This window comes from Miscanthus floridulus, chromosome 18 (assembly GCF_019320115.1).
Source record: "Miscanthus floridulus cultivar M001 chromosome 18, ASM1932011v1, whole genome shotgun sequence".
Taxonomy (NCBI): domain Eukaryota; kingdom Viridiplantae; phylum Streptophyta; class Magnoliopsida; order Poales; family Poaceae; genus Miscanthus; species Miscanthus floridulus.
The window spans coordinates 33,649,894-33,662,849 of NC_089597.1; the positions used below are offsets into that span (position 1 = coordinate 33,649,894).

Sequence of the window (12,956 nt, forward strand, 5' to 3'; positions counted from 1 at the left end):
CCCCCCATGTGCCTCTGGGCATCGATAGCGTTATGGGCGTCGGGATTTACCGTACCGGGTGAACATGGTGAGACTCCTCACATGCCTCTAGGCATCAAGCAGTATTTACAGGTACCGATGTCTACCATCCCTGAAGAAGGCAACATGACCTCCCACATGCATCTGACATTCTACAGTGACATCAACAGTGTTGTAGGCACCTACCATTATCTTGTACCTGCTGGCGTGGGCAACAAGGCTCGGTAGGCATGGGCAACAAGGCTTGGTAGCATATATACCCTCACCCTCTCACTTGTAAAGCCATCCCCTTTATCTATAAAAGGGGATGCACCCCCTCCAAAAAAGGAGAGCCCTTCTTGAAGATAACAAGCACCGATCAAGTTCACTAGCTCACAACCACAGAACCACCGGGTTCATACCCCAAGCACACGCTTGAACACTTAGCTCATAGCATAGCTCCTGTCGCTCTTGGCCCTTTCGACCGGAGCCGACCGGACCTCTTATACACCCCATCTTTCTCCTTCTCGTTTATAACCCCACTACAAACTTCGAGCACCTGGGCTCAGGAATAAAGTCACTGACCGACCCAAACTAGACGTAGGGCACGTTGCCTGAACTAGTATAAACCTTGTGTCATTGAGTGCGAGGCCACCTCCGATCACAACGTACGACAAAACTACAAATATTTACTAGTTGGTCACATTTTGCACCGACAGTTGGTGCCGTCTGTGGAGAAGACATTGTATGTTCAACACTTTTTGGTCATCGGATGGCCCACTTTTCTACCACCTTTGCCGTGGCGGGCTCAGGCGATACGATTTGCTTCGGCTCGCTAGAGTTTCCTACACTCTCACCCGCTGGGATACGGGTTCCACCCGTCTTCGAGCCATCCCAGGCCTTCCTCTTTAGGAGCCTGGACGTCGTCACCGATCGGCTCGGCGTGCTACACCTTCATGAGGAGGCTTATGTCCCGGCATCCGTCGGAGGGGCGCCCTCCATTGACTCCGGGACGCACAACTTCGACGACGCAACATCTATGCTTCTTTCCGAGCAAACTCTCTGCAGAAACCCCACTGTAAGCAATATGCGTACTGTTATTTACTCTTTGCTTAATGTCTCCCACCGATCACCCGGAGGGACTGTATAGCCCACACCACAAACAGCATATGATTGATTCCCCTATGGCCTCGCGTCCTCCACGGATGCGTATGCTCGGGGGCTCCGAAGGATGCTGGCGTCATCCCCCCTCGCATTCGAATTTGTGGGAGTGGTAGGCTATGCTCCTGCCGAACTCCCGGATGGCGAGGGCAAGAGCGACGGTTCCAACATCGTCGATGTGGCACCCCGCCACCATCCATCCTGAGAGTGTGCTATGGTGGACGCTCCGGGACAGCTGTCGGTGGTTGTGGAGTCTGTGCAGACTCACACCCCTCCAGACCCACATGCGGGGGCCCTTGCGTCTACGCAAGCGCACGCCGAGGAATTACGACAACGACGACAGAACCAGCCGCCGCCTGTGTTGGCGCAGTCGGTACAACACATTGTGCCCCATGTGTGTGGCCCGACGGGTGGCGTTCGTGGTCGCGCCCGTCAGGTCCAACATGACATCGTGAACAAGGAGAATGATCTCCCCCAATTCGCCCGGGTGGGCCAGAACATCACTGCTACGACAATGCTTCGGTGCAGTATTCCTAAGCCCGTCGACCCCCAGGAGCGGGCAGTCTACCAGAACCTTCGGGTTCTAGTAGAAGCCACCGCCGTCCAATAGGCGGAAAGCTCTGTGTCATGACTTTGACCCGCACCCTCTCTCCCCACCAGGGGAACAGGGACACGCTAAATGGATCGCTCCATTCTCTCGCTACTATAGCCATCAGGCACGGCTCGAAGGGCGGCAGCCCCGCCATGGTCTAGCCTGGCGCCTGCCCCATGCCAACCACCGATACCCGAGCGGTCCGATCCGCACCAAGACACTCGTAGCATCGTCAGCAACTGCATTGGGCTTGACACGATCATGATGTCCACCATACAACGGCAGGTGACACGGATCCCGGCCGAACCCTTGAGGGGAGCGGTGAAACATGCCCCAGGTGCGGTCGCCGGCCAGATGACCGGAGCCCCAGCCCTGAGGGCCTAGGACCACAGGCCTTCAGCCGGCGTATCCTAAGAGCACCGTTCCCGTAATGATTCCGGCCACCCACCAACATCGTCAAATACACCAGGGAGACAAACCCAGTCATTTAGCTCGAAGACTTCCGACTTGTCTGTCGGGCCGAAGGAGTGGATGATGACTATTTCATCATTCAGTATCTTCCCATTTGCGTGGAAGAACATGTTCGGGCATGGCTTGAATTCCTCTCGCACGACAGCGTCCACAACTAGGTGGATCTCAAGAGGGTCTTCATCAGGAATTTTTAGGGGACGTATGTCCATCCTGGAAACTCCTAGGACCTCAAGAGCTGTTAGCAGGAGCCCAGCGAGTCCCTACGGGATTACATCCATAGGTTCTCCCAACGATGCAACTCCCTCCCTGATGTCATTGACGCAAACATCATCAGCGCATTCCTCTCCGGGACGAACTATGATTCCCTGATCCACAAGCTTGGCTGCCTGAAACCCCATACCACCCGTGACCTGCTCAATGTCGCCACTAACCATGTCTCTAGTGAGGAGGCAGTCGGAGCAGTCTTCGGCGGAGGCCGGGACAAAGGCAAGACCAAGCGCGCGGACCCAGACGAGGTCCCCTCCACACAGAGGGGCAAGAAGAACAAAAAGGATCGGCGCCGATCGATGGTAGCCGTGGCTGATCGCACGGGCAACCACTTCAACAAACTCATGGATAGCCCGTGCATCAACCACGCCTACCATGTCAAACACCTCTACAAGGACTGTTAGCTCCTCAAATGTTTCCTCCGACAAACCGGCGGGCCAAAGGAGGGAGATGGCAAGGAGGCGGTGGCCAAGAAAGGAGGCACGACAGGCAAGGTCAGGGACGTTTTCCCCGATGCTGACGAATGCATCATGATCTTCAGCGGGTCTAACGCTATCTGGTCCAAGCAACAACACAAGGTTCGCTATAGAGATACATGCACCGCTGAGACAGCCATCCCCTCCTTCCTTAGCTGATCAGAATCTCCGATCACCTTCGATCAGAGGGATCATCCCTCCCACATCGTGAGACCAGGACGCTACCCGCTTATCATCGACCCCATCGTCCGCAAGAAGCGCCTTACCAAGGTGCTGATGGACAGAGGCAGCGGCCTCAACATCCTATACGTCGACACCCTCTATGCCATGCATATCCCCTAATCGGAGCTCCGTCTAGTGGGCTCCCCCTTTCACGGGGTAATCCCTAGAGCGTAGGCATACCCGCTCAGACAGATCGATCTGCCCATCACATTCGGCAGTCGGGCCAACTTCCACTCGAAGATCCTCACCTTCGAGGTGTTGGACTTTCTAGGGTCCTACCATGCCATCTTGGGGCGGCCATGCTATGCAAGATTCATGGCGATCCCCAACTACACCTACCTCAAGCTAAAGATGCCGAGACCAAACGGTGTCATCACCGTGAGTAGTGCCTTTTTGCATGCCCTCGCGTGCAACCACGAGCACTATGAGCTCACCACCGTGGTCGTCAACTCATCCAAGGTCCTGTAGCTCAGGGAGTCATCGGCTCTGGTAGTCCTAGACTACAACAAACCAACTTCCTTGATGGCCTTTCGTCCGCTCGAAGAAGCCAAGGCGGTGGGAATCGACCCCGCCAACCCAACCAAGATGGTTCGGATCGGGACCTAGCTCTCGACCAAATAGGAATGCGAGCTCGTCGACTTCCTGTGCGACAATCATGATGTCTTCGCATGGTAGCCCTCTGACATGTCGGGGATACCGTGGGAGGTCACCGAGCACGCATTGCACCTTATCCTGGGCTCAAAGCCCACCAAGCAGCATCTACGTCGCTTCGACGATGAGAGGCGTAGGGCCATAGGTTAAGAGATCGCCAAGCTCCTAGCAGCAGGATTCATTAGAGAGGTATTCCACTCCGACTGGCTCGCTAATCCCGTTCTTGTCAAAAAGAAGACCGAGAAGTGGAGAATGTGTGTTGATTATACTGGACTCAACAAGGCGTGCCCAAAGGATCACTTTCCTTTGCTGCACATAGACCAGATAGTTGACTCCACCTTGGGTTGTGAGATCCTCTCCTTTTTGGATGCCTACTCAGGCTATCACCAGATCACGATGAAAGAATCCGATTGGCTCATGACCTTGTTCATCACCCCGTATGGTTCATACTGCTACGTAACCATGCCTTTCGGCCTGAAGAATGCTGGCGCCACCTACCAAAGGTGCATGCAGCAATGCTTCACCGACCAAATCGACCCGCTCGATCAGCCTGATCAAGTCGAGCGGCCAAACCAACAATTGTCGTCTATGTTGATGACACAGTGGTCAAAATAGCCAAAGCTTGTGACCTGATCGTAGACCTGGCCGTGACATTCGCGAACCTCTGAAGGTTCAACATCAAGCTGAACCCTAAGAAATGTGTTTTTGGGTTTCGAAGGGGAAGCTGCTCGGATACATCATGTCTGAACGTGGCATCGAGGACAACCCTGAAAAGATCATGGCCATCTCCAACATGGGCCCCATACGCAATGTCAAGGGCGTACAAAGGCTCACCGACTATTTGGTTGCCCTAAGCTGCTTCATCTCTTGGCTTAGCGAACGGGGGATGCCACTCTATAAGCTCCTAAAAAAGACAGACGCCTTCGTTTGGACTAAGGAGGCCTAGCAGGCTCTAGAAAGCCTCAAAGCATCCCTGACATCGGCCCCAATCCTCGTCGCTCCCAAACAGGGAGAACCCCTCCTCCTCTACGTCACGACAAGCAACCACATGGTTAGTGCCGCCCTGGTCGTCGAAAGGGAGGAGTCGGGACACCAGCTCAAGGTATATTGACCCGTATACTTCGTTGGGGAGGTACTCACCGACCCCAAGGAACGGTACCCCTAGGTGCAAAAACTCCTATACGCCATTCTAATGGTGACCTGGAAGCTCCTACACTACTTCACTGACCATGAAGTTGCGGTCGTCACTTCATACCCACTTGGAGACATCATCCGCAACCGCAACGCCATAGGGTGGATCTCCAAGTGGGCACTCGAGCTCATGGGTCATGACATCAGGTATACCCCTTGTACTGTTATCAAGTCTCAGGCTCTCGCAGATTTTGTCACCGAATGGACGAAGGTCCAGCTACTGACCCCAGACATCACCCATGAATACTGGACAATGTACTTCGACGGGTCCATAATGGCGCCCGGCTCGGGGGCTGGAGTGGTTTTGATCTCCCCAAATGGAAGTAGGCTCCGCTACGCCATCCGCCTCCATTTTTCAGCTTCAAACAACACCACGGAATACGAGGCCCTTATCAACGGACTACGCATCGCCATCGAACTTGGCGCTACGTGACTCTACATTCATGGCGACTCAGAACTGGTCGTCGATTAGGTCATGAAGGAGTCTTTCTGCAAAAGCCCCCTCATGGAAACGTACTGCCAAGAGGTGTGCAAGCTCAAGGATAAATTTTAGGGGATCAGACTGCATCACGTCCCTCAAAGGGACAACGATGCCGCTGATTTCCTTCCAAATTGGCCGCCAGGCGGGATCCATCCCCAAGTGGGGTCTTCATCAATGACGCCCATGAGCCATCCGCCCGCGTCCTGGAAAGTCCAATCTAGACACACCCCGATGCCCAGCCGGCGCTCGGGGGCTCTGATCATGATGCCAAGCCAGCGCTCGGGGGCTCCGATCCTAGTACCTCTATGACGACGTCACCCACAAACATTGCCATACTGGCACTCGATCAAACCGACTGGCGAGTACCACTACTCACCTACCTCCTCGAGGAGGTTCTCCGACCTGAAAGGACTGAAGCCCGATAGATCGCTCGATGCGCCAAGACCTTCATCACGCTCGGTGACGAACTCTACAAATGGAGTCCGTCAGGGGTACTCATGAAGTGTATCCCCACCAACCAAGGGAAGCAGCTCCTCCTCGAGGTCCACGCTGGAATTTGTGGACATCACGCGGCCCCAAGGTCACTGGTCTGAAAAGCCTTTCATCAAGGTTTTAACTGGCCCACCGCGCTACGAGATGCAGAGGAGGTCATCCGCAGATGTGAAGGATGCCAGTTCTATGCTCGGCAAACACATCTACCGGCACAAGAACTCCAAACCATCCCCATCACATGGCCATTCGTGGTCTGGGGCCTCGACATGGTGGGACCCCTCAAAAATGGCCCAGATAGTTTCATTCACGTACTCGTAGCAGTCGACAAATTCACCAAGTGGATAGAGGCCAAGCCCATCACAAACATCCGCTCGGAAGAGGTGGTCAAATTCTTCCTCGACATTATCTACCGGTTCGGCGCTCCTAACTGTATCATCACTGACCATAGAACCAACTTCACCGAAAAGAAGTTCCTAGACTTCAGTGATGGATACGACATCAGGATCAACTGGGCCTCGGTCGGACATCCATGAACCAACAGTCAGGTCGAGTGCGCCAATGGCATGGTCCTCCAAGGACTCAAGTCATGCATCTTCAACAGACCCAACAAATACATTGGACGATGGGTGGCAGAGGTCCTAGCAATCCTCTAGAGCCTAAGAACGACCCCAAACCGATCCACAGGGTTCACGCCTTTCTTCCTGGCTTACGGAGCTGAGGCAATGCTACCCTCCGACCTTGACCACGGCGCCCCAAGAGTAAAGGCTTTCGACCACGACCGAGCCATGGAGGCTTAGCAAGACGCAATCGACCTGCTCGAGGAAGCCCATGAGACGACCATCATCCGCTCCGCTCGCTATCAGCAAACTCTCTCCAGGTACCATGAAAGAAAGATCAGGGGGAGAATCCTCGAAGTTGGTGACCTCGTACTCCGAAGGACCCAATCAACAAAGGAAAAATACAAACTCTCTCGGCCATGGGAAGGACCCTATACGGTGACTGAAGTAATCTGACCGGGCACCTACCGACTAGAGGATGACAACGGCAACGCTCTCACCAACAGTTGGAACATTGAACAGCTACGTCGTTTCCCCCCTAAAATTTGGTATTACTGCTTTTTTAGTCAACACTTACTCCTAAAAAGCACCCTGGCCTGAATAGTTTCAACCCAGGTCGCTCGGGGGCTACATAAGGGCATAATACCGAATATTACCTCTGTTTTTATTATCACATGGTAAACAAATTTTTCCTCGAATGGAAGCACATTTCCTTTCCTTTAACTATCCTATGTAACTTTATTCTCACTCCTAACCGAACGCACCCCGCCACGACCTATGACTACGAGCAGCCGAGCCCCGCAGAGCCATGCCTAGGCTCTTAAAAAAGTTGTAGCCTACAGAACTAACAGGCAAGTGCGAAAAAGAAAGGACAAAAACAATAGCTATGCCAGGATAAAAACAAGGAACGGATAGTGATTCTATCACAGAGAACAAGACTGATGTGTTCATTAATACAAAAACTGTTCACATAGGGGCTCACCCACGAACGACGAGCGTGGGTCCCAGTCGAACATTTCCAATTGAAGCTCTTCGAACCCCGTCACTCAGGTCATCAAGGTGAGCATGTGTTCATTAATACAAAAATTGTTCACACAAGGGCTCACCCACGATCGACGAGTGTAGGTCCCGATCAGACATTTCCAACTGAAGCTCTCCAAACCCCATCACTCAGGTCATCAAGGTGAGCATGTGTTCATTAATACAAAAAATGTTCACATAAGCCCAGGCCTTGGCTGGCATCGTGAGCCGGGCAAGAGCTAAGGACCGGGCTTGGTCGTGCCGTAGATCGGGAGCCCAAGGCTTGGGGATGCCCTCGAGCCCTAGGCGGAAGCTGCGGTCGAGTCAGGCTCAGCCAGATCTCTTTGCCAGAGGGTGCACGCGAGCGTGCCCGATGGGCATAGCCCTGAGCCCCCGGGCGATCCTAAAAGGGTCGGTTGGGGGGTCTTCTTCGTTCGTGAACCATTGGACCCGAGGCTAAACATACTTGTATGTTAGGATCTCGTCATAAGGTAAAGTAGAAAAATAAAAAAATCTATAGAAAACAAAAAGAGAAAAGAAATAAAAAGAATAAAATATAAAAATAAATAAAATAAAACAAACAAAATAATTAATGATATTAAGCAAAAAAGAAATAAAATAAATAATAATATAAAAATGAAAAACCAAATGAAACAAAAACAAAAAATTTAAAATAAATTGAAGAAACGTAAAAAAGTAATAAGAAAAGAAAAGAAACAAAAAAAAAACATAAACATGAAAAAAAGAAAAGAATAATAAAAATCACATAAAACAAACAGAAATTTAAATAAAAATGAAGCACAAAAAGAGAAAAGAAAAGAAAAAGAAAAAAGCAAAAAAATAAAAAGAAATAGAAAAGAAAACTGAAAATAAAAAGAAAAAGAAAAGAAATGAGAAGAATAAGAAAAAAAAGAGAAAAGAAAAGAAAAAGAAAAAAAAGGAAAAAAGAAATAGAAAATAAAATAAAAATGAAGCACGTAAAGAAAAAAGAAAAAGTGAAAAGAAATAAAAGAAATAAAAGAAAAAAAGGAAAGAAATAAAAAGAATAAAAAAAACTATCGTACCGGCTTCCGTCGGGCTGCGGATTCCCGCGCTCGTGCTTCCTGTTCGGCAGGATGCTCGGGTCCGGCCGTTCGGACGCGAAGCTTTGCGTCTTCCTCCTCCCTCGGCAAAGAGGATCAGGGATCACTCTATCCCAGGCGCCCCAGCGTCTACCGTGCGTAGGCCTCGCCCTTCCCCCTCGTGCCCACCTGCCTACGGCTCCATCACCCACCGGTGCATATCGTTCCAGAGCGACCCTAGGTTTTGGCTCACCAGTGACAAGTCAAGGTGCACATAATAGCCCATTTAAAGCCCAGTTCACGGATGGAATAAGGATAGTTGCAAAATTTTCTTTTTTCTGTGGCAGGTTATCATTTTTTATCAAAACTTTTTACATATGAGATTGGAAATATATTTGAATCCATCTTGATAGTGAAATAAAGATAAAATTCGTATGAAAATTATAGTTCTCATAAAATCTACAACTTTGTGGTACATGACTTTTTCATTTAAAACCATTTTGTGTGAGAAAATTGATACTTGTAGATCAATACTTTATATCGATTATTTCGGTACCAAGATGGATTCAAATAAAAATGTTTCAAATTAAAAGGTTATAGATACTATATTGAGAAATAAGATTGTTTTATAAGTTTTATCTTCACTCAAGATTATATAAAAAATTATAATTTTTTTGAAGAAGTGCTATGCAACTGTAGATAATTTGAGGCAATTTATTCACGTAAAATGATTTTAAATGAAAAGGTAATATACTACAAAGGTATAGATATTCTTGAGAACTATAATTTCCGTACAAACTTTATCTTCATCCAAGCTCATACGTAAAAAAAAATTATATAAAAAAGATAAGCTGTACAGAAAAAAGAAAATTCCGCCAACTACCCCTGCTTCGTCTGTGAACTGGGCTTCAAATGGGCCTGTTTGGTATAACTTATAAGCTGCTTATGGCCAAAATAAACTGAAATCAACAGCTAAACGCCATGCTTTTCAGCAGCTTATTCTGGCCACGCTTATTCCCATAGCTTCTATTTGTACTAAAAAACAGAAGCTGACAGACCAGCTTATTTTGACCGTCACTTTTACTCTATTTGTGTAGCTCATCTGGGAAGCGCTTTTCAGATAAGCTTTACCAAACAGGGCTATTCGCATCTCGGCTAGGCACTAATAAAATGAAGAGCTCCCCAACCGTTTGGAAGGGAATTAGGGGGTGTTCAGATCCCACCCAAAATCCAAAATTTTCCAAGATTCCCCGTCACATCGAATCTTGCGGCACATGCATGGAGCAATAAATATAGGTAAAAAGAACAACTAATTGCATAGTTTGCTCGTAATTGACGAGACGAATCTTTTAAGCCTAAATAGTCCATAATTGGATAATTTTTGTCAAATACAAACGAAAGTGCTACAGTGTCCATTTTTCTAAACTGGAAGGAATCTAACACCCCCTTAGATAGCATTCGGGTGAGGTAAAGTCACCCGTGACTTTGACTTTACTACTCTAGTCAGAGAATCCACGCCGGCAGGGGTTATACTACTAGGTGCTGCAACAACGTCCTCTCCGTGGCTGGGACCGTGTACGGCTTTTCTGGCACCAGGAAACGCATCAGTGATGGCCTGACGTCGCCTGAATGGACTAAAAAAAAATCAAGTGACTAATAGATAGAAATTGACAAGAGTGCAAACAAAGAATAAATATTAGATTAGATGGTTTCTGGCTTTCTGTAAAGTTAACACACGACCTATAATCTTCATTCCCATTACTTATTGGTAAATTATTATAGAATCATCCCTGTGTTTCTAACTGTGATTGTGACCAAATAAAGAAATTTATTCTTGAAAGGTATCTGAACTTTCAAGTCGCCAAACTGTGATACTTTGACGTTAACGCTTGTGAGACGTGGACATCGCCTGATCGGACCAATGTTGCGCGGTTAAGGTGCTTGCACGCGTAAGCGCATTGCTTCGCAGCTTTCCGATGGAACGGGACGGGAGAGGTAGTTTGCTGACGGGAAGCTGCATATCACGTGGCTGATCAGTAGAAGGCTACTTTAGGGCCAGAATCACGTGGCTGATCAGTAGGGACAACATGTGGATTCAAGATCTCCCTCCCCGCTGCATGTGGATTTGTCTAACCGAGCTGGGGAATTTGGTAAACACAAGTAGAGAAGGCTACTTTCGTAGTTTTTGACGTATACTACGAGAGCCTTCAGCGCTACCGTATTATGCACATCTAGTGATAATAAATATCTATAGATTTCTAATATCGCGTACAACACTACTGCATTGAATGTTGTACTCAACAAATATATCTTGCATCCACTACCTCAGATGCATATATATAGTGCAGTTTACTCATTTTTTTATTTAAAAAAGAGAGAGTAGGTATTCTCTATCGACATGTACGGCGCAGGATTTATGCGGCATAATTTTTGCACTTTATATATGCTGTGGATACCGACATTTATGCATGGTTACGAACATGATGAAGCCACAACTTAACAGGCCAACGGCAATCCACAGGATGGCCATGAGCCCATGAAAAGTATACGACAGGGGCACACGTGTGCCCCGGTCGCGCCTCGCGCGCTCGTGCGCACCGGCAGGCGGCAGCAGGTAGTAGTACTTGATACGCATATACTATACGTATTTCTGTTTTGAATTGGAGCGAGAAAAAAGTATACATACGCCATGACTATATATATTCTACACCGTACGTGTACTTGTCTACGCAAGCTGCTCGTGCTCGGCCGTCTGACAGCGGAGCCACTCCTCGTCGGACTCGAGGAACGACGCCAGGGCCCTCACGTCGTCCATCCAGTCGCCGCCGCCGCCGGAGAAGCAGGGCTCGTCCTGCTGGCTTCCCACGAGGGGCGATACCGACGCCGCCGAGCTGCAGTCGTCCGGCGACGATCCTGCTTGTCCTCCTCCTCCTGCACCGGCCATTGGCGTCGGCGGCGTCTCCTCGCCCGCGTGCGGCGCCGGCGTGTCCCGGTGGAAGAAGAGGAGTCCGCCCGTGCACCGCACGGCCTTGGGCGCCCACACCGCCGCTGAGGCCGTCGTTCCCGGCTGCTGCGGCGGAGCCGGCTGAGTCGGGGTCCGCGCGAGGAGCGGCGGCGCCTTTCTGCCCGGTCTCGCAGCTCCCCGACGCCGCCGGGGTGGCGTGCGGGCCGGTGTCGGGCGCGACGACGACGACCCTGCTGCCGCCGCCGGCAACGGTGCCGGCCCTCCGGCCCAGCGTGCTGTTCCAGTAGTTCTTGATTTCATTGTCTGTTCGGCCCGGCAGCCTGCCTGCAATCAGCGACCACCTGCCAACGTACACGTACGTAAAGGAATAGAGAAACATGAGCTGACTCTCACGGCTGACACCAGAAGTCCCAGAACACGGATGTATGTATTTGTAGCAGATGATGCTCGTCGTCAGCTCATGCATGTATAAGAAGCCCACCGACCTGTTGCCGAGTAGCTTGTGGAGGCGGATGATGAGATCCTCCTCGTCGTAGGAGATGTTGCCGCGCTTGATGTTGGGCCGGAGGTAGTTCAGCCACCGCAGCCGGCAGCTCTTGCCACACCGACGCAAACCTGCATGCACTTTTTCCCTCCATCAGCCGATCTTGTCTTGGTATATATATGATTCCAACAAAAATGATAATTCTGTTATATAGTTCAGGCTTGCTTTACCGGCTTTCTGGGGCAACCTCCCTCCATTTGCCTTCGCCATGGGCCTTGACGTAGGCGGCCAAGATGTCGTCCTCCTTGGCCGTCCACGCCCCTCTCTTCACCCCTTCCTTCGCGCAGCACGCCCTCCTCCCCATCTCTCTTTCTGTCTCTCTCTCTCTCTCTCGGTTCGGTGGTGTGCAGCAGCAGCCAGCAGGGCCTCTCGACTCTCGTCGACCGGGCTCCGTCGGCGTATTTAAATGCACTCGGGATCCACGTGCGTGGCCGGCTGGCTGATCGGTCACTCTGTAGTAGCTATCGATGAAAAGGATAGGATACGGCTGATATTATATTTGTTTTCGTATTTTTTTCTGGATTCAGATTTGAGTATGGATATTGTTAACCACGTCGGATAGAATATGACTGGATATCGACATCATAAATATGCGATTTGATTATTTGGATACGGATACGGTATCGAATATTGAATATCTGAACTCGGATACGGACAGTTGAAACCCTCTAAATAGATTCGGAATATGATCGAAAAATATCCGTACCGTTTTCACACTTACTGGTAGCACTATCACGGGCACTACGTGGCCGAGTTGAGGCCCTGCAAAGCTGAACTGCATGCCTGGACACTGCTGGTGGGTCCGGGA

The 12,956-nt window shown here is 50.0% G+C and overlaps 1 pseudogene; it reads right to left on the minus strand.

The window, feature by feature from the left end:
- Positions 1-11,120: 11,120 nt before the first annotated feature.
- LOC136521829 (anthocyanin regulatory C1 protein-like) lies at positions 11,121-12,503 on the minus strand (annotated as a pseudogene).
- Between the last annotated feature and the right edge of the window lie 453 nt (positions 12,504-12,956).